The sequence below is a fragment of the Arachis ipaensis genome, chromosome B3 (genome assembly GCF_059453495.1).
Source record: "Arachis ipaensis isolate K30076 ecotype BB chromosome B3, ASM5945349v1, whole genome shotgun sequence".
Lineage (NCBI taxonomy): Eukaryota > Viridiplantae > Streptophyta > Magnoliopsida > Fabales > Fabaceae > Arachis > Arachis ipaensis.
The window spans coordinates 107,036,603-107,057,435 of record NC_142438.1 but is presented as its reverse complement, the minus strand read 5'-3'; the positions used below and the strand labels follow the sequence as shown (position 1 = coordinate 107,057,435).

General features: G+C 36.8%; 2 non-coding genes across 2 annotated transcripts; one reads left to right on the top strand and one right to left on the bottom strand.

The window, feature by feature from the left end:
* Nucleotides 1-665: 665 nt before the first annotated feature.
* On the top strand, nt 666-773 carry LOC148571949 (small nucleolar RNA R71). The gene has a single exon (XR_015907769.1). It is a non-coding gene; the product is annotated as a small nucleolar RNA R71 (small nucleolar RNA).
* Nucleotides 774-19,995: 19,222 nt separating this feature from the next.
* On the bottom strand, nt 19,996-20,103 carry LOC148571948 (small nucleolar RNA R71). Its single transcript, XR_015908020.1, has one exon. It is a non-coding gene; the product is annotated as a small nucleolar RNA R71 (small nucleolar RNA).
* Between the last annotated feature and the right edge of the window lie 730 nt (nt 20,104-20,833).

Here is a 20,833-nt window from a genome sequence, read left to right as displayed (position 1 = left end):
TGGCCCACTTATGCCTCCAAATTTCTAATGGAGGACCTTGTTTCATTCATGACACTTAAAGTGGCCTTAGATAGATCAGAGACTATATTTGCTAAGCTAGATGGATTCTTCTCAGAATTCTCTGTCTGTTGCTGAGTGGATGATGGAAACGGCTTGCTATTGCTAAACCTGTTTCTTCCACCATTATTAAAGCCTTGTTGAGGCTTTTGTTGATCTTTCCATGAGAAATTTGGATGATTTCTCCATGAGGGATTATAAGTATTCCCATAGGGTTCCCCCACGTAATTCACCTCTACTATTGTAGGGTTCTCAGGATCATAAGCTTCTTCTTTAGAAGATGCCTCTTGAGTACTGTTGCATGCAGCTTGCAATCCATTCAGACTCTGAGAAATCATATTGACTTGCTGAGTCAATATTTTATTCTGAGCCAATATGGCATTCAGAGTATCAATTTCAAGAACTCATTTCCTTTGAGGCGTCCCATTACTCACAGGATTCCTTTCAGAAGTGTACATGAACTGGTTATTTGCACCCATGTCAATGAGTTCCTGAGCTTCTGCATGCGTTTTCTTTAGGTGAATGGATCCACCTGCAGAATGGTCCAATGACATCTTAGATAATTCAGACAGACCATCATAGAATATATCCAGGATGGTCCATTCTGAAAGCATGTCAGAAGGACACTTTTTGGTCAGTTTCTTGTATCTCTCCCAAGCTTCATAGAGGGATTCACCTTCTTTCTGTTTGAAGGTTTGAACATTCACTCTAAGCTTGCTAAGCTTTTGAGGAGGAAAGAACTTGGCTAAGAAAGCCGTGACCAGCTTATCCCAAGAGTTCAGGCTATCTTTAGGTTGAGAGTCCAACCATATTCTAGCCCTGTCTCTTACAGCAAATGGGAAAAGCATAAGCCTGTAGACCTCGGAGCCAACCCCATTGGTCTTAACAATATCACAGATCTGTAAGAACTCAGTTAAGAACTGAAAAGGATCTTCTGATGGAAGTCTATGAAACTTGCAGTTCTGTTGCATCAGAGAAACTAATTGAGGCTTTAGCTCAAAATTGTTTGCTCCAATGGCAGGGATTGAGATGCTTCTTCCATGTAAATTGGAATTTGGTGCAGTAAAGTCACCAAGCATCTTCCTTGCATTGTTATTATTTTCGGCCATTTCTCCTTCTTTTTCGAAAATTTCTGTCAGATTTTCTCCGAAGAGTTGTGCTTTAGCTTCCCTTAGCTTCCTCTTCAGAGTCCTTTCAGGTTCAGGATCAGCTTCAACAAGAATGATCTTATCCTTGTTTCTGCTCATATGAAAAAGAAGAAAACAGATAAAATATGGAATCCTCTATGTCACAGTATAGAGATTCCTTATGTAAGTATAAGAAGAGAAGGATAGAGGAAGGAAAAGATAAGAATCCAAACACAGAGGGGAAGAGTGGGTTCGAATTCTTGGGTGGAAGAGAGGTGTTAGTAGATGAATAAATAATTAGAAGGAGATGAGAGAGGGAAGAATTCGAAAATTAAATAAAATAAAATAAAAATATTTTTGTTTTTAATTTAAATTTAAAGTTAAAATTCGAAAATAAAGAAGAAAAATGAAATTAAATTAAGTTAAAATTCAAAACAATTAGTTAATTAAAAAGGAATTTTGAAAAAGAGGAAGGTGATTTTCGAAAATTAGAGAGAGAGAATTAGTTAGGTAGTTTTGAAAAAAATAAGAATCAAACAAAAAGATAGGAATAATTTGAAAAAGATTTGAAAATCAAATTGAAAAGATAAGAGGTTAGAAAAGATTTTGAAATTGATTTTGAAAAAGATGTGATTGAAACTTATTTTGAAAAAGATTTGAAAAAGAAATTTTAAGATATTTGATTTTGAAAATTAAAGTTGATTACTTGACTAACCAGAAACAAAAAGATATGAATTTAAAATTTAAAGATTGAACCTTTCTTGATAGGCAAGTAACAAACTTAAAATTTTTTGAATCAATCACATTAATTGTTAGTAAAGATTTTGAAATTATGAAACAAAATAAGAAAAAAGATTTTTGAAAATCAATTTGAAATTTTTGAAAATATGAAAGAAAAATGAAAAAGATTTGATTTTTGAAAAAGATTTGAAAAAGATAGGATTTTTAAATTGAAAATTTGATTTGACTCATAAGAAACAACTAAATTTTAAAAAGTTTTGAAAAAGTCAAGTCAAATTTTTGAAAATTTATGAGAAAATAAGGGAAAGATATTCTTTTGATTTTTGAATTTTTAATGAAGAAAGAGAAAAACAACCCAAAGACTCAAAACATGAAAATTATGAATCAAAACACATGATGCATGCAAGAACACTTTGAATGTCAAGATGAACACCAAGAACTTATTTTTGAAAATTTTTAAGAAAAGAAAAAACATGCAAGACACCAAACTTAAAAATTTTTAATGTTGAGGTACTAACAAATTGAAAATGCATATGAAAAACAAGAAAAGACACAAAACATAAAAATGCAAAGATCAAACAAGGGAGATCATCAAGAACAACTTGAAGATCATGAAGAACATATGATGAATTTTCGAAAATTAAAGAAAATTATAAAAGCATGCAATTGACACCAAACTTACAATTAGACACTAGACTCAAACAAGAAACATCAAATTATTTTTGATTTTATGATTTTATAAAATTTTTGGATTTTTCGAAAATTCTTTTGAAAAGGAAAATAAGGATTTCAAAATTTTTAATAGGAATTCCAGGAATCATGCAATGTTAGTCTAAAGCTTCGGTCTAGGAATTAGACATGGTTCACTAGCCAGCCAAGCTTTCAGTGAAAGCTCCGGTCCAAAATACTAGACATGGCCAATGGCCAGCCAAGCTTCAGCAGATACGAATCAGATATATAACAACTGATTAGATGAGAATCCACAGACTCTTGTGATGACAAGTTGAAATCTCGGTCTAAAGGATTAGACATGGCTTCACAGCCAGCCAGAATTCAACAGATCATCGTGAAACTCTAGAATTCATTCTTAAAAAATATGAAGCCATAGAACAATTTTTTTTTGAAATTTTTTTTTTGTATTTTTTGAAAACAAGAATAATAAAAACACAAAGCTTAAAATTTAAAATAAAATTACCTAATCTGAGCAACAAGATGAACCGTCAGTTGTCCAAACTCGAACAATCCCCAGCAACGGCGCCAAAAACCTGGTGCACAAAATTGTGATCCTTAACAACGGCGCCAAAAACTTGGTGCTCGGAACGTAATTCACACACTTTGTCACAACTTCGCATAACTAACCAGCAAATGCACTGGGTCGTCCAAGTAATAAACCTTACGTGAATAAGGGTCGATCCCACGGAGATTGTCGGCTTGAAGCAAGCTATGGTCACCTTGTAAATCTCAGTCAGGCGGATTCAAATGGTTATAGAGTTTTAATAACTAAAAGATAAATAAAACTTAAAATAGGATAGAGATACTTATGTAAGTCATTGGTGAGAATTTTAGATAAGCGTATAGAGATGCTTTCGTTCCTCCTGAACCTCTGCTTTCCTGCTGTCTTCATCCAATCATTCCCACTCCTTTCTATGGCAAGCTGTATGTTGGGCATCACCGTTGTCAATGGCTACATCCCGTCCTCTCAGTGAAAATGGTCCAATGCGCTGTCACTGCATGGCTAATCATCTGTTGGTTCTCGATCATACTGGAATAGGATTCAGTAATCCTTTTGCGTCTGTCACTACGCCCAGCACTCGCAAGTTTGAAGCTCGTCACAGCCATCCCTTCCCAGATCCTACTCGGAATACCACAGACAAGGTTTAGACTTTCCGGATCTCGGGAATGGCCGTCCATGGATTCTAACTTATACCACGAAAACTCTAATATCTCGGACTCGGTCCCCTGTATTAGTACCTAAGAGATACTCATTCTATCTCATCTTCATGTAGAACGGAAGTGGTTGTCAGGCACGCATTCATAAGTGAGAATGGTGATGAGCATCACATAATCATCACATTCATCATGTTCTTGGGTGCGAATGAATATCTTAGAATAGGAATAAGCTTGAATTGAATAGAAAAACAATAGTACTTTGCATTAATTCATGAGGAACAGCAGAGCTCCACACCTTAATCTATGGTGTGTAAAAACTCTACCGTTGAAAATACATAAGTGATAATGGTCCAAGCATGGCCAAATGGCCAGTCTCCATGATCTAAGAACTAAACGTCCAGAGATGTAAATACAATAGTAAAAAGTCCTATTTATACTAAACTAGTTATTAGGGTTTACAGAAATGAGTAAATGATGCAGAAATCCACTTCCGGGCCCACTTGGTGTGTGCTTGGACTGAGCATTGAAGCTTTCACGTGTAGAGGTCTTCCTTGGAGTTAAACGCCAGTTTGTAACCTGTTTCTGGCGTTTAACTCTGCTTTGCAACCTGTTTCTGGCGTTTAACTCTAGAATAGGGCAGAGAGCTGGCGTTGAACGCCAGTTTACGTCGTCTAAACTCGAGCAAAGTATAAACTATTATATATTTCTGGAAAGCCCTAGATGTCTAATTTCCATCACAATTGAGAGCGTGCCATTTGGACTCCTGTAGCTCCAGAAAATCCACTTTGAGTGCAGGGAGGTCAGAATCCAACAACATCTGCAGTCTTTCTTCAACCTCTGAATATGATTTTTGCTCAAGTCCCTCAATTTAAGCCAGAGATTACCTAAAATCACAGAAAAATACACAAACTCATAGTAAAGTCCAGAAATGTGATTTTTATTTAAAAAATAATAAAAATATATTAAAAACTAACTAAATCATACTAAAAACTATGTAAAAACAATGCCAAAAAGGGTATAAATTATCCGCTCATCACCTTTCTCTACTATTGGCTTAATGTCGTAGTGTTTTATTCAAGAAGCATCTCAATGCAAAAACTTTATATCCCTCTTGCTGCTGCCCTCATTCATGAAAAACAGAAGTTTAATCTACCTTTGCTTCTTCTGGGAAATTTGTATGATGAATTTGGTCAAATAGTCGATAGTCTCCGTACCAGATCCTCAATCAGTGCTGGAGGGCCACTTTGGTTGCTACAAATTTAGATAAATGCAGTTTTTGGAAAACATATGAAACACAAATGAGGGATACTTCTTCCCGAGAAACCAAGCACCGAAGGCCTCTGATTGGCTACCTTACAACCAAATTTCATCCATTCATACTCGACCACTGAACATTTTTGGGAAGTTTTTGCCAAGCTTTATTCAAGCAAACATTTCCAAAGTAATGATTTAAATTTTACTCCATTTGTCAACTGTAAATGTGGACCAACTTGGTTTCGATGCCCAATGGTTCGAAAGAACAATGATGATAATTGTCAGCACTTGAATGACGAAATATGGTCGAACTTCCTTATAATTCAAGTGGTATCGACAGGTATACCTCAATATAAAAAATACCAATTTTGAGTCACACTCCATGCCCCCCATTATGTGGCAAGACAAATAGGCTTCTCTCAAGCCATTCCTGCACCATTTCCAAGCAAAACTCCTCCTCTTTGTAAATTAACTTCAAGAGTAGGAAATAAATCGACAAATTCCTTGAGCATAATGAAAAACATAAAAAAAAATTACTTCCCACTTTCTTTTGTTTGCATAGATTACATTACGAATTCATTTGTTGACTGGTGGGGGAACTACTATTCCCGCTACGATCGAACATTGGAAAAGATTTTTCAAAGGCTTGTCAAATCTCCTACAGATTCCCTCGATATCTCAACTTCTAAAGCTTCGAAAAGGAAAGTCGAAGCACCTCAACACCAAGAAAGAAAAAGAAACGTAAAACTTCACCATCAATCAAACAAACTGATAAGGTAACTTTTAAAGTTTTTATTCTATCTTCCTCTCAATATAAGTTTTCGCATATTTCTTTTAATCATATCATTGTATAGGGAAGGACTTCCCTCAAAAATTGACCGATAAACCCACTGACTTGTCGACAGCAAACACTCCAAACAATTCAAACACATCAATTGCTTCCTCAAATACTTCGAGCTCAAGTAACACCTCCACAAACTTGATGCAATCTTCAAGCTCACCTGCTCGAGAAGCTAAGGTATATCGATAACTCTCTATTTTTATTTCAACAAAATCATAGCATCTAATACTTATTTTCGACACTTATCGCTAACTACTTTAAGTTGAAATATCCATCAAAGAACCAGCTTCAAATCTGAATGCAACACCAACCAAGAGTAAATCTTCAGTCACAAAAAATAAAGAAAAATCACCATCCTCATCATTAATTGGGCATTTTTGTCACACTATCTGCAAAATGAAAAGGAGGTCGATCAATCTAACAAAGAAGAATATGCCGGAGCTCAATAAGAAAAAGAACAACCTTCAAAAACTCAATCCATCAGAAATGAAGCTTCCCCTGAAAGGATCGATGTTGATCTCACCACCCTTTCCTCCCCTTCTATTGAGAAGAGTCCATTAGAAAAATCAAAGGAAAACATTGAACCCATCAATCAAGCTAATCTATAAGCCAGTGAAACACCAGCTCACGTCGATAAAGCAAAACCTACTGGTGCGTGAAATTAGAACTCGCACAGCTGAACTGGCAAGTACACCAGGTCGTCCAAGTAATACCTCAGGTGAGTGAGGGTCGATCCCACGAGGATTGTCAGATTGAGCAAGCAATGGTTCTCTTGCAGATCTTAGTCAGGCGAATAAAAAAGAGTGGTTGTTGTAGAAACGCATGAAACAAAATAAGAACCAAGGTAATACCAACTTGATGTAGAAACAATGATAAGAACGCAGTTAAGGCCTCAGAGATGCTTGTTCTTCCGGATTAATGCTCTTTATTGACTACTTTAACAATGAGTGATCCATTCAATGGCAAGGCTGTAAGTGATTAAATTCAGGGCCAGTGGTCATTAATCTCCTCTGATTCACATCAAATGCCACGCCAATGGTCAATTGATCTGAACAAGGGTGAAGCTCACGCAATTCAATCTCTGATGATCCTACTCAAAACACCACAGACAAGGTCAAATCTTCCAGATCAGAGAATGAAGCTCTATGATTCTAGCCTTAGCGCCACAGAAACCTCAATTACCCGTGACTAACGGAATTTTATGTCACATATCCCAATTAGCCCAGATACTCTATTGGAATCTGTGATGCATTCTCATGCTGCAGCTCAATACTATCTTGCCAAGGACTCGTAAGAACTCATGTAGAATAAAGGGTCATATGCCAGTTCTACCCCAGATTCATAAGGATTAAGAACGAAAATGCATCATAGAATGAAATCAAACATATATTAAAGTAGAAAAGTAATGATATTAATCCATACAAATGAGCAGAGCTCCTATCCTTAACCTAGGAGGGTTAGCCGCTCATAATGTACAAAGAAAACAGAAGTAATGTATGTGCTTCTCCCCTCTTGGGAGGCATCCTTCTCAGGAGGAAGGAAGTCCCTTATTTATAATAAAAACTCTAAGACTAAACCTAAAAGATATTGTTTTAATTAAAAATTACAAAAGGAAAATAAAATAAGCTAAGAAGTTCTAAAATCCACTTTGGGGCCTACTTGGTGAGTGTTTGGGTTGACGCCTGGCGTCTAACTTGAGTTCTAGGCATTCAACTTTGGTTCCTGCTCCCTGGCTGGCGTTGAATGCCAGTTTGGGCGTTCAACTTGGGAGGTTGTTCCTGTTTGGGCGTTGAACGCCAGAAAGGGGGTAAGTTGGGTGTTCAACGCCCATTTTGGGCAGTCCTTTCCAAAGAAAAGTATAAACTATTATATATTGCTGGAAAGCTCTGGAAGTTAGCTTTCCAACGCTATTAAGAGCGCATCAATTGGATCTTTGTAGCTCCAGAAATGCTCGTTTGAATATACGGAGGTCAGGATTTGACAACATCTGCTATCCTTTCTTTGTCTCTGAATCAGACTTTGCCAAAACTTGCCATATTCACCCAAAAATCACCTAAAATCATAAGTAAAACACAAAAACTCAAAGTAGCATCCAAAATGTGATTTTTGCATTAAAACCTACTAAAACATAATAAAACTTAACAAAATATAACTAAAACCGCTAAGAAAATAGTACCAAAAAGGGTATAAAATATCCACTTATTACCTACTGATAAAGCTAATCTCAATACTAACACGCATAAAAAATGCAATCAACCTATATTGAATCAAGTTCCCAGCCCACAAGAAACTGATTTAAAAGAACTCATTTCAGTTGTTTCCAACTTATCTCATAAAGTGGACATGATATCTCAGGCATCATCCATCGAAAGGTTACCAGGGTCTCAACTTCCAAAAGAGTTATCCCCTTGTGCTCTTGAAGGTTTGATAAACCATAATTTTATGATTTATTTTGTATTGAATTTGGTGGATTTTATAAACTTTTTCTACATTTATTCACTAAGATAGCATAGTTTTGTAAATTCTCCCTAAATTATGCTTAAGCGTAAAAACATGATTTTTAGGCCCTTAATTTGCTAATTTTAATTCTCTTTGATTCCACTCGATACCTTGATATATTTGTTAGTGATTTCAGGATTAAGAGGCAAGGAATGGATCAAAGAAGTAAAGAGAAAAGCATGTAAGATGGAGAATTAATGGAAAATAAGGATTTGGAAGATTCAAGGCGACGCGTACACGTGACCGATGCGTACACATGAAGAAGAAACTCATCAAGGTGACGCGTACGCGTGATAAGAAAAGTTGCTAAGTGACGCGTACGCGTGACCCATGCATATGCATGACAAGCGGCACGTGACCTCTGACAAACCCCATTTGTAGGGTTTATCTTGTATTGATTTTTGGGGATTTTATCACCTTTTACCCATATTTATTCAAGAAATAGCATGGTTTTGTATATTCTCCTTTAATTGTGCTTGAATGTGAAAACATGCTTTTTAGGACTCAAAATAGCTAAATTTAATTCACCTTGATTCTATTAGATGCCTTGATATGTTTGTTAAGTGATTTAAGGTTTAGGAGGCAAAGATTGGATCAAGGGAATGAGGAAAGAAAGCATGAAAAGTTGGAGAACTCATGAAGAAATGGAAGAACCGGAAAGCTGTCAAGCCGACCTCTTCGCACTTAATCGACCATAACTTGAGCTACAGAGGTCCAAATGATGCGGTTCCAGTTGGGTTGGAAAGCTAACATTCGGGGCTTCGAAACGATATAAGATTTGCTATGGTTGAACCTCGCATGGTGACGCGTACGCGCATAGTACGTGCACGCGCCATTGCTGCCACCTAGTTCACTTAAAGCAAAACGTGGCCAGCGAATTCTAAAGCCTTGTGGGCCCAATCCAACTCATTTCTGATGCTATTTAAGCCAAGGATTGAAGGGGAATCAACATACTTTTTTTACTTTACTTTTACTTTTAATCATTAGTCATAGTTTAGTTTTAGAAGTAGTTAGAGTTAGAGAGAGAAGCTCTCTCTTCTCTCTAGAATTAGGATTAGGAATTAGGGTTAGATTAGGATCTCATAGTTCTAGGTTTAATTCAAGTCTCCTTCTACTTCTACCTTCAATTGATGATTGCTACACTTTGGTTCTTCTCTCTATCCCTATTCTCTTGTTGTAATTTCTCTTATTTTGTTTCTAGGTTTTGTAATTGAGATACTCTTGTTCTCTTTATTTTCTTTCAATAATGCAATTTGAGGTAATTCATGATAATTGTGATTTCCTTGATTATTGTTGTTAATTCTTTACATTCAATTGTAGTTAGAATTCATTCTTGTTGTGATTGACTATACTTCTCTTTTGTGCCTTCCAAGTGTTTGATTAAATGCTTGGAAGAATGTTAGACTAGAATTTTATGTTCTTGGCTTGAGAAGATAACTTAGGATTTATTGAGTCACTAGTGTCCAATTGATTGATAGTTGATAGCCATTAACTCTAGCCTTCATTAATCCGATTAGTGGAAAGCTAGGACTTATGGACTAGGATTGATATAACTCACTTGACTTTCCTTTGTTAATCGATTTAAGGATGACTAAGTGGGATTAATCCTTGCAACTACCATACTTGTGGCTAGTGATAATGATGAAGACCCTTGACAACCAAACCTTGCCAAGACCATTTTGTGAATAAAGTTTTCCTACCATTTACTATTCACATTCCTCATCCAAAACCCCAAAATAAACAAGTCCATAACCAATAACAAGAACACTACCCTGCAAGTCCTTTGAGAGACGACCCGAGGTTTAAATACTTCGGTTTATAGATTTTAGGGGTTTGTACTTGTGACAAACAAATTTTTGCATGAAAGGATTATTGTTGGTTTAGAGACTATACTTCAACGAGATTTCATTTGTGAAATTCTAAACCGTCAAAAATCCGATCGTCAACCTCATTAAAGGCAACATGCTAGGGGCGATTTCTGAGATCACTGAGGCCCAAATCCAACTCAATTATGAAGTATTTGAGGCAAAATTCAAGAGGAAACAAGGGGAGAGCAATTAGGATAGTTTAGAAACATGCTTTAGGTCATATTCTAGAGAGAGAAGCTCTCTCTTCTCTCTAGAATTACGGTAGAGTAGGTTAGATTTCTCTTATATTTAGGTTTAATTGTTATTTTGATTTATTTTTCTTTGCAATTTATTGTTCTTGTATCTTTGTTCTTTAGTTCTACTTGTTATTTTCTTTTATTTATTGCCTTTATGTTCATGCACTCTTGTTGATTTTAATTTTATTTAATGCAATTTATGTTTCCATGTTTCTGATTGTTTAATTGAGTTGTTATTGTTATTTTCTTGCATTGGGTAGTTGTAGAATTTATATTTCTTGTCAATGTACTATGCTTTCCTTTTAGTGCCTTCCAAGTGTTTGATAAAATACTTGGTTGGTTTTTAGAGTAGATTTTGGTACTCTTGGCTTGTAATGAGGACTTAGGTCCCTTGAGATTATTGATGTCCAGTTCCATTGGTGATTTAGGGTTGTTAATTGGTTTTAGGACCAATTATGTCCACTTGACTTTCCTTCAATTGTTAGAGGATAACTAAGTGGAATTAATCCTTTGTAATCACCATGTTGTGGTCAATGGTCCAAGATAGAAAACCTTGACTCTTGATCCTTGCCATGAGTAGCCTTTTAGCATTTATATTTCTTTAATTGTTGGTTTTATTTTCTTGTCTATCAGACCCAAAAACCCCAAAATATACACCCATAATCAATAATATGTATACTTCCCTGTAATTCCTTGAGAGACGACCGGAGGTTTAAATACTCTCGATTTTTATTGGGTTTGCTTAAGTGACAAACAAATTAAACTTTGATTGAGGGTTGATTGTTGGTTTGGATCTATACTTTGATGAGATTATTTTTGTGAAATTCCTAACCGACATTTATCCTCCATCAAGTTTTTGGCGCCGTTGCCAGAGAATTGCAATGTGCGCTTGTTATTGGTTATTGTATATATGTTGATATTGTGAATAGCTTGATTTTTGGTTTGTTTGTTAGTTTTTGCTAGCTATAGGACTTTGTTTGCTTATTTCTTATTCGTTTTTGTCTTTGTTTTTTCTTGCTACTATGAATTCTCACCCTTTTGGCTATGAGTGTGGTTCTAACTATGTTGTAGAAAATGGGAATTACAATGAGAGTATGTATCAAGGATGAGACAATCAAAGGTGGGAGGAGCCTCAAGCTTATGGACAACCTTCATGGCAACAACCCCCTCCAATGTACTATGAACAAGAGCCATTCCATGATGCATACCAATCTAATGGCTATGGTTGACCTCCTTGTGGTTATCAACCACCACTATATGCCTATGAACTCCCTTCTCAATATAGCCCTCAACCACCATACTCACAAGCCCCATACCACCAAACACCTCTATATGACCTTAACCCTTATCCATCATACCAACCATCATATGAGCCATTTGAACCATACATAGAACCACCACAACTCCAACATCAATACTCCTAAGAACCACCTCAATATATACCATCTCCATACCCTTATCAATATGAACCACCTTCCTATTATGAACCCTTTCCTCCAAATATTGAACTCTCATATCCACTCCAATCCCCAATAGATGACCCTCTTTATACAATTCTCCAAGAGAAAAGGGAGCTTCATACCATTCTTCAAGAGTGACTTGAATTTCAAAGAAGGCAAGAAGAATTGATGGCTACCTTGACCAAGGTGGTAAGCAACTTAGCCTCCCAACGCCTATGCACTCAAGTCACTCCCATAGCTACATGTGAAGAATCAAATGAAGAATATAGTAAGAAAGAGAGATTGGAAACTCAGGTGGAGAATGAAAAATGGGACTTTGTATTGAAACAATTAGAGGAAGCTATAATTGTTGAAGAGGAAGAAGTGGTTGAAGATTTAGGAGATGTTAAAATCCCATGGGAACCGGAATTTATAGAGCTCTCTAAGGTTGAAAAGGTTGATCAATAAATGGATTCAATCATTGATGAGTTCTTGTCTACACTCACTAATCCTCTTAATGATTTTGTTGAATCCTCTCACATTGGACATGAGTTAGAGGTCAAAGAAGAATGTGCACAACCACTCATACTCTTGGTAAGCAATGAAGAAGAGACTGGATCCGAAGAAAGCTACCAAGAGGTAGAGGTAATTCAAGAAGAGAACAAAGGAGTGGAACTTGCAAGATTGTTGGAAACACCTCTCCCCAAGCCATCACCATCCATTCTTTCATTCAAGTGGGTAAATCTCTCATCCCTAAGCTTTAGTTTCCCACTTGAATATAGTTTGCTTGAGATGGATGATCAACTTAGAAATATTTGGGGATTGAAGAGCAAGAGAGAGATGTTTGGTGGTTGGAAACATCATTCTAGGTTCATTATGGTTGGAAGCTCAAAGTCTAATTTCAAGGGTTGGTGAAGAGCTAGATTGCTTGGATCTAGGAAGTTGTTTGGATGCTTAAGTGAGAATTCGGATCGCTTGCCACCCAATTGGAATTGTGATTATCAATTTGAAGATGGGTGTAGAAACAAGATTTGGGATCCCGGCATACAAGAGGATCAACTTTGGGAGCCCTTAGCTTGTATGGAACTCCATCAAGGCTTGATGCACTTGATTTGGAAAATTGGAGCTTATTGAAAGTCCAAGCATCGGTTGAAGTTCAAGGATGAGTACAAGCACAAGCCACTATGACAAGAAGCTCACCAAAATGTCCAACTTAAGGACCATAAATAAAAGTGCTAGGTGGGAGACACCCCACCATGGTAAACTCTTTCTATTCTCTTGTATATATACATAATTGATGAATGAATGGAGTTGCCATTATTAGATCTTTTTCTTGCCTTTTGTATCACTCTTGTATATATCACCTTAAATGTTAGTTGTTTGATTAGTTTTACACTTTACTTTGTAGGTTGCTTGTTTTGAGTTTCATCTTTGTTTGAATTACATAGTATAGTATTTGCGAAAAAAAAATGTTCAAAATGATAAAGATTTTTGATAGATTTGAATTTTGGTTGGTTTTAGGAATATAAATAGTAGATGGGAGTGCCCTGTTTCTGTTTTCATGTTTGTTAAAAAAAAGGCCTATCACGCGTACGCCTCGACCACGCATATGCGTGACCCCATAATTTGATCGTGCCAAGATCGTGCGTGGACTGTGCCATCGCACGGTCCAAACACTGAGTTGTGCGCGTGGTATGTAGAAACTGTGCGTCTAGCACAAATTCTTCTCACGCGTACACGTGACCTACGCGTACGCGTCACCCTCTATTTTCCCATTCCACACCTATGCGTGCCAGGCGCACACGCGTCGCATTCCAAACTTGCCAACCCACGCCTACGCGTGACTCACGCGTGTGCGTGGGTACCCCTGTTTCACACTCTTCTTCTCTTCTCTTCTTCCATTTCTTTTCTCCCCTTCTCTTCTCTTCTTTTCTCCCCTTCTCCAACCATCATCCGCCACCACCATTCACCATCATCTCCTTTAGTTAATTAGTTGGTTAGTTAGTTTCATCTATTTTTGGTGCTAAGTATTGGATTATTGATTTGATTTACTGTTTCTTGATGCTGAAATTGTTTATTGTTGGACTTCTTTGTTGATGTTATAATTTATTACTTGGTTTTTCTAAGTCAGAGAGGCTATGCTTAGAATTCTTTGTCTGTTGCTCAGAAGATGATGGAAAAGGCTTGCTATTGCCAAACCTATTTCTCCCACCATTATTATTATTAAAGCCTTATTGAGGCTTCTGTTGATCCTTCCATGAGAAATTTGGATGATTTCTCCATGAAGGATTATAGGTGTTTCCATAGGATTCTCCCATGTAATTCACCTCTTCCACTGCAGGATTCTCAAGGTCATAAGCTTCTTCTTCAGAGGAAGCTTCTTTAGTATTGCCGGATGTAGCTTGCATTCCAGTCAGATTCTAAGAAATCATATTGACTTACTGAGTCAATATTTTATTCTGAGCCAATATTGCATTCAGAGTATCAATCTCAAGAACTCATTTCTTCTGAGTCATCCCATTATTCACAGGATTTCTTTCAGAGGTATACATGAACTGGTTATTTGCAACCATTTCAATGAGTTCCTGGGCTTATGTAGGTGTTTTCTTCAGATGAAGAGATCCACCAGCAGAGTGGTCCAATGACATCTTGGACAATTCAGACAGACCATCATAGAATATACATAAGATGCTCCATTCTAAAAGCATGTCAGAAGGACACCTTCTGATCAATTGCTTGTATCTTTCCCAAGCTTCATAGAGGGACTCACCTTCCTTCTATCTGAAGGTTTGGACTTCCACTCTAAGCTTGCTCATCTTTTGAGGTGGAAAGAATTTGGCCAAGAAAGCATTGACCAACTCTTCCCAAGAGTTCAGGCTTTCTTTAAGTTGTGAGTCCAACCATATCCTAGCTCTGTCTCTTACAGCAAAGGGGAAAAGCATAAGTCTGTAGACCTCGGTGTAATGGCCTAGCTTTTAGCCTCGAAGAAACAGCGGTTTTTCGGGATCAAACGGAATTTTTATGGAATTTTTAGGAATTTTAGTGCATATAAGCACCTCCACTGCACAGGTGCTGCGTTATCAAGCTGCTGAGTCAGCAGCTTGACTGCACCAGACACCTCTCCTGATCTAAGTAAGCACGTCGTGAAAAGTTGCGTTTTTGAGCCACTTCGAGTCCGAATTTCAAAATTCTGATTTTCGTGGTTAGTCTCTATATGACGTGCCAGTCTCGAATTTCGAAGAAAAATTATATTAATATAATATTCATATATTATTATTTTATTTGGAATATTATATTATTATTTTTTCTGCTATGATTAATGTTGATCTATGTTTAGTAATATAATAACTGAGCTAGAAAATCTACCGGTAATGGATAATACCGGCATTCCTAGATGAACTTAGCAATGCTAATACTTCATCATATATCTTTTATTCTCATGATTATTATGTTACTAGTATCATTTATACTACTAACGCTCATGCTTATCCTTTAGTAGTGTAATCTGATGTATCTAGTTTTAGTAATTATCTTCAGAATGATATTTTATTATTAAACTCTAATGAGTCAGCACCCAGTGACACGTGGCTCTCCCAGAGTTAGCCACCACATGTTTCCTTTCTTTCTCTCCAAGCAAAGCTTTCTTAAGGAAAAAGTAAGAAACACTTGTATTCTAATGCATCTAGCTTTAGTAATTATCCTTTCTTGAGATATTTTTTACACCAAACTTTAGGATAATGCTTATCCTAACCCACGGTCTCCTAGGCATCATCATTACTATCATTTTTCTTCCTAAACAAGCTAGCATTCCATGAGAGAAAACCAAGAGAACCTCCATGAACACCTGAGCTTCAACCTCCGTTCTTTCTCAAACTAAAACCCCTATCAAAAATCTAATCCGACCAAAGTGTTCATCTCTTCCTCCTCTTCATTTCTATGCCAATATTCAAAGAGTAAATCAAGGTATGATGGCTGCTCCTCCTCCTTGAAGTTTCAGCCATGGTGGAAACTCAAGCTAATGGTGTTTTCTTCATGTTTTCTTTTCGGATCTCTTGTTCAACCACCATAGGCTCTAAGAAAACGTGATTTTTAGCTGATTTAAGGTGAGAAAAACCTTATTTTCATCATCATGAAGCTTCAGCCTTCATGGTTGATGGGCGGATAATTTATACGCTTTTTGGCATTGTTTTTAGTATGTTTTTAGTATATTTTAGCTAGTTTTTATTATATTTTTATTAATTTTTAAATAAAAATCACATTTCTGGACTTTACTATGAGTTTGTGTGTTTTTCTGTGATTTCAGGTATTTTCTGGCTGAAATTGAGGGACCTGAGCAAAAATCTAAATTAGAGGCTGAAAAAGGACTGCAGATGCTGTTGGATTCTGACCTCCCTGCACTCGAAGTGGATTTTCTGGAGCTACAGAAGCCCAATTGGCACGCTCCCAATTGCGTTGGAAAGTAGACATCCTAGACTTTCCAGCAATATTTAATAGTCTATACTTTGCCTAAGATTTGATGGCCCAAACCGGCGTTCCAAGACAGCATAAAAATTCTGGCGTCAAAACGCCAGAACTGGCATAAAAGCTGGAGTTAAACACCCAAACTGGCACAAAAGCTGGCGTTTAACTCCAAGAAAAGTCTCTACAAATGGAAGCTTCAATGCTCAGCCCCAGCACACACCAAGTGGGCCCGGAAGAAGATTTCTGCATTAATTACCTATTTCTGTAACCCTAGGCCACTAGTTTTCTATAAATAGGACCTTTTGCTATTGTATTTACAGACTTTTGATACACTTGATCATACTTTCATAGACCTTTTCATATTTGGGGGCTGGCCTCCCGGCCATCCCTAGACCCTGTACTTATGTATTTTCAACGGTGGAGTTTCTACACACCATAGATTAAGGTGTGGAGCTCTGCTGTTCTTCATAAATTAATATAATTACTATTGTTCTTCTATTCAATTCACGCCTACTTCTTCTCTAAGATATTTATTCGTTCTTTAACTTGATGAATGTGACGATCCGTGACACTCATCATCATTTTCACCTATGAACATGTGCCTGACAACCACCTCTGTTCTACTAGCAATGGCTGAATGCGTATCTCTTGGGTTTCTAATCTAAGATTGGAACCTTCGTGGTATAGGCTAGAATTATTGGCGGTCATTCTTGAGATCCAGAAAGTCTAAACCTTGTCTGTGGTATTTCGAGTAGAATCTGAAAAGGGATGACTGTGACAAGCTTCAAACTCGCGATTGTTGGGTGTGTGACAGATGCAAAAGGATCAATGGATCCTATTCCAACATGATCGAGAACCGACAGATGATTAGCCGTGCGGTGACAGTGCATTTGGAACATTTTCACTGAGAGGACGGGAAGTAGCCATTGACAATGGTGATGCCCAACATAAAGCTTGCCATGGAAGGGAGTATGAATGATTGGATAAAGGCAATAGGAAAGCAGAGGTTCAAAAGGAACAAAGCATCTTCATACGCTTATCTGAAATTCCTACCAATGAATTGCATAAGTATCTCTATCTTATTTTATGTTTTATTCATCTTTTAATTATCAATTCTCCATAACCATTTGAATCTGCCTAACTGAGATTTACAAGGTGACCATAGCTTGCTTCAAGCCGACAGTCTCCGTGGGATCGACCCTTACTCACGTAAAGTATTACTTGGACGACCCAGTGCACTTGCTGGTTAGTTGTGCGGAATTGTGACAAAGTGTGATTCACGTTTGAGAACTCCAAGTCTTTGGCGCCATTGTTGATGATCACAATTTCGTGCACCAAGTTTTTGGTGCCGTTGCCAGGGATTGTTCGAGTTTGGACAACTGACGGTTCATCTTGTTGCTTAGATTAGGTAATTTTACTTTTTATTTTCGAAAATTTTTTTTAATACAAAATTTTTTTTCTATTTTGTTCTTCAGAGTTTTTAAGAATGAATTCTAGAGTTTCATGATGATCTGTTGAAGTCTGGCTGGCTGTGAAGCCATGTCTAATCTTATTGGACTGATGTTTCAACTTATCATCACAAGAGCTTGTTGATTTCTATCAATTTTGTTGTTGTTAGCAATGATCTGCTAAAGCTTGGCTGGCCATTGGCCATGTCTAGTGTTTTGGACCGGAGCTTTCATTGAAAGCTTGGCTGGCTAGTAAGCCATGTCTAATTCCTGGACCGGAGTCTTAGACTAGCATTGCAATGATTCCTGGAACTCTTATTAAAAATTTTGAATCCCTTTATTTTCTTTTCCACTCAATTTTTAAAAAATCACAAAAAAATTTATAAAACCATAAAAATCAAAAATATTTTATGTTTCTTGTTTGAGTCTAATATCAATTTTTAAATTTGGTGTCAATTGCATGTCTTTATTCTTCTTGAATTTTTTGAATATATGCATTATGTTCTTTATTGATCTTCAAGTTGTTCTTGATGATTTCAGTGCTCTGATCTTTAATTTCTCTTATTCTGTGTCTTTTGTTGTTTCTTACATGCATTTTCAAATTGTTATAGTCCTTAGCATACAAACTTCTAAGTTGGGTGTCTTGCATGCATTGTTTATTTGATCTTAGTTGCATTTCTATTGTTTCTCATCATTAAAAATTCAAAAAAATTTCAAAATTGTGTCTTTTCAAGTCAATAACACAGAGAATTGAAGATTTAGAACATTCAGTAGAGGAATTACACAGAAAAAGCTAGGCGTTCAAAACGCCCAGTGAAGAAGGAAAACTGGCGTTTAAACGCCAGCCAGGATACCTGGCTGGGCGTTAAACGCCCAAAAAGGTAGGATTTTGGGCGTTTAACGCCAGGATGACACTAGAGGGAAGATTTTGTTTTTAATTCAAATCTTTTTCAAGTTTTCATAATTTTTCAAAATCAATTTTTTTCAAATCATATATTTTCAATCATATCTTTTCAAAATCAATTTCTTTTCAATTTTTTTATTTATTACTATTTTCGAAAATCCTTGCTACAATTAGTGATTTTCAAGTTATTACTTGCCTATTAAGAAAGGAGCAAAAGTTTTAATGCTAGAATCATATCTTCTAATTTCTTGTTAGTCAAGTAATCAACTTTAATTTTAAAAAAATTTTCCTTTTTTTTATCAATCATATCTTTTCAATCATATCTTCTCAATTACATCTTTTTCAAACTTAATTTTCAATCATATCTTTTTGATTTCTAATTTCAAAATCTTTTTCAAAAATCACTTAATTTCTTTTCCAATCTTAAATTTCAAAACTCCTGTACCAAATTTTCAAAATTTCTTTTAATTATTTCAAAATCTTTTACTTTAATTTCGAAAGTTCTTCCCCTCTTCTCACACCCTTCTATTTAAGGACTAACACTCCTCCTCAATATGCAATTCGAACTCTATCTCCCTTGATAAGTTCGAATTCTCTCTTCTCTACCTCCTCCTTCTATTCTTCTTTTCCTCTGACACCTCAAGGAATCTCTATACTGTGACATAGAGGATTCCATATTTTCTTCTTCTCTCTTTTCATATGAGCAGGAGTAAGGACAAGGGCATTCTTGTTGAAGCTGATCCTGAACCTGAAAGGACCTTGAAGAGAAAGCTAAGAGAAGCTAAAGTACAACTCTCTATAGAAGACCTAACAGAACTTTTCAAACAAGAAGAAGCCATGGCAGCCAAAAACAACAACAATGCCAACAATGCAAGGAAGTTTCTTGGTGACTTTACTGCACCTACTCCTGACTTCTATGGAAGAAGCATCTTAATCGCTGCCATTGGAGCAAACAACTTTAAGCTAGTCTCTCTGATGCAACAGAATTGCAAGTTTCATGGACTTCCATTGGAAGATCCTCATAAGTTCTTAGCTGAATTCTTGCAAATCTGTGATACTGTCAAGACCAATGGGGTTGATCCCGAGGTCTACAAGCTTATGCTTTTTCCCTTTGCTGTAAGAGACAGAGCTAGAACATGGTTGGATTCACAACCTAAAGAAAGCCTGAACTCTTGGGAAAAGCTAGTCAATGCCTTCTTGGCAAAGTTCTTTCCACCTCAAAAATTGAGCAAGCTTAGAATGGAAGTCCAAACCTTCAGACAGAAGGAAGGTGAATCCCTCTATGAAGCTTGGGAAAGATACAAGCAATTGATCAGAAGGTGTCCTTCTGACATGCTTTCAGAATGGAGCATCATAGGTATCTTCTATGATGGTATGTCTGAACTGTCCAAAATGTCATTGGACAGCTCTGCTGGAGGATCTCTTCATCTGAAGAAGACGCCTACAGAAGCTCAGGAACTCATTGAAATGGTTGCAAATAACTAATTCATGTACACCTCTGAAAGGAATCATGTGAATAATGGGACAAATCAGAAGAAAGGAGTTCTTGAGATTGATACCCTGAATGCCATACTGGCTCAGAACAAAATATTGACTCAACAAGTCAATATGATTTCTCAGAGTCTGTCAGGAATGCAAGCAGCAACAGGCAGTACCAAAGAAGCTTCATCTGAAGAAGAAGCTTATGATCCTGAGAACCCAGCAATGGAAGAGGTGAATTACATGGGAGAACCCTATGGAAACACCTATTGTCCTTCATGGAGGAATCATCCAAACCTCTCATGGAAGGATCAACAGAGGCCTCAACAATGCTTCAACAACAATAATGGTGGAAGAAATAGGTTTAGCAATGGCAAACCTTTTCCATCATCTTCTCAGCAACAGACAGAGAATTCTAAGCAGAGCTACTCTGAATTAGCAACTGTAGTATCTGATCTAATTAAAACCATTCAAAGTTTCATGACTGAAACAAGGTCCTCCATTAGAAATTTAGAGGCACAAGTAGGTCAGCTGAGCAAGAAAGTTACTGAACTCCTTCCTAGTGCTCTTCCAAGCAATACAGAAGAGA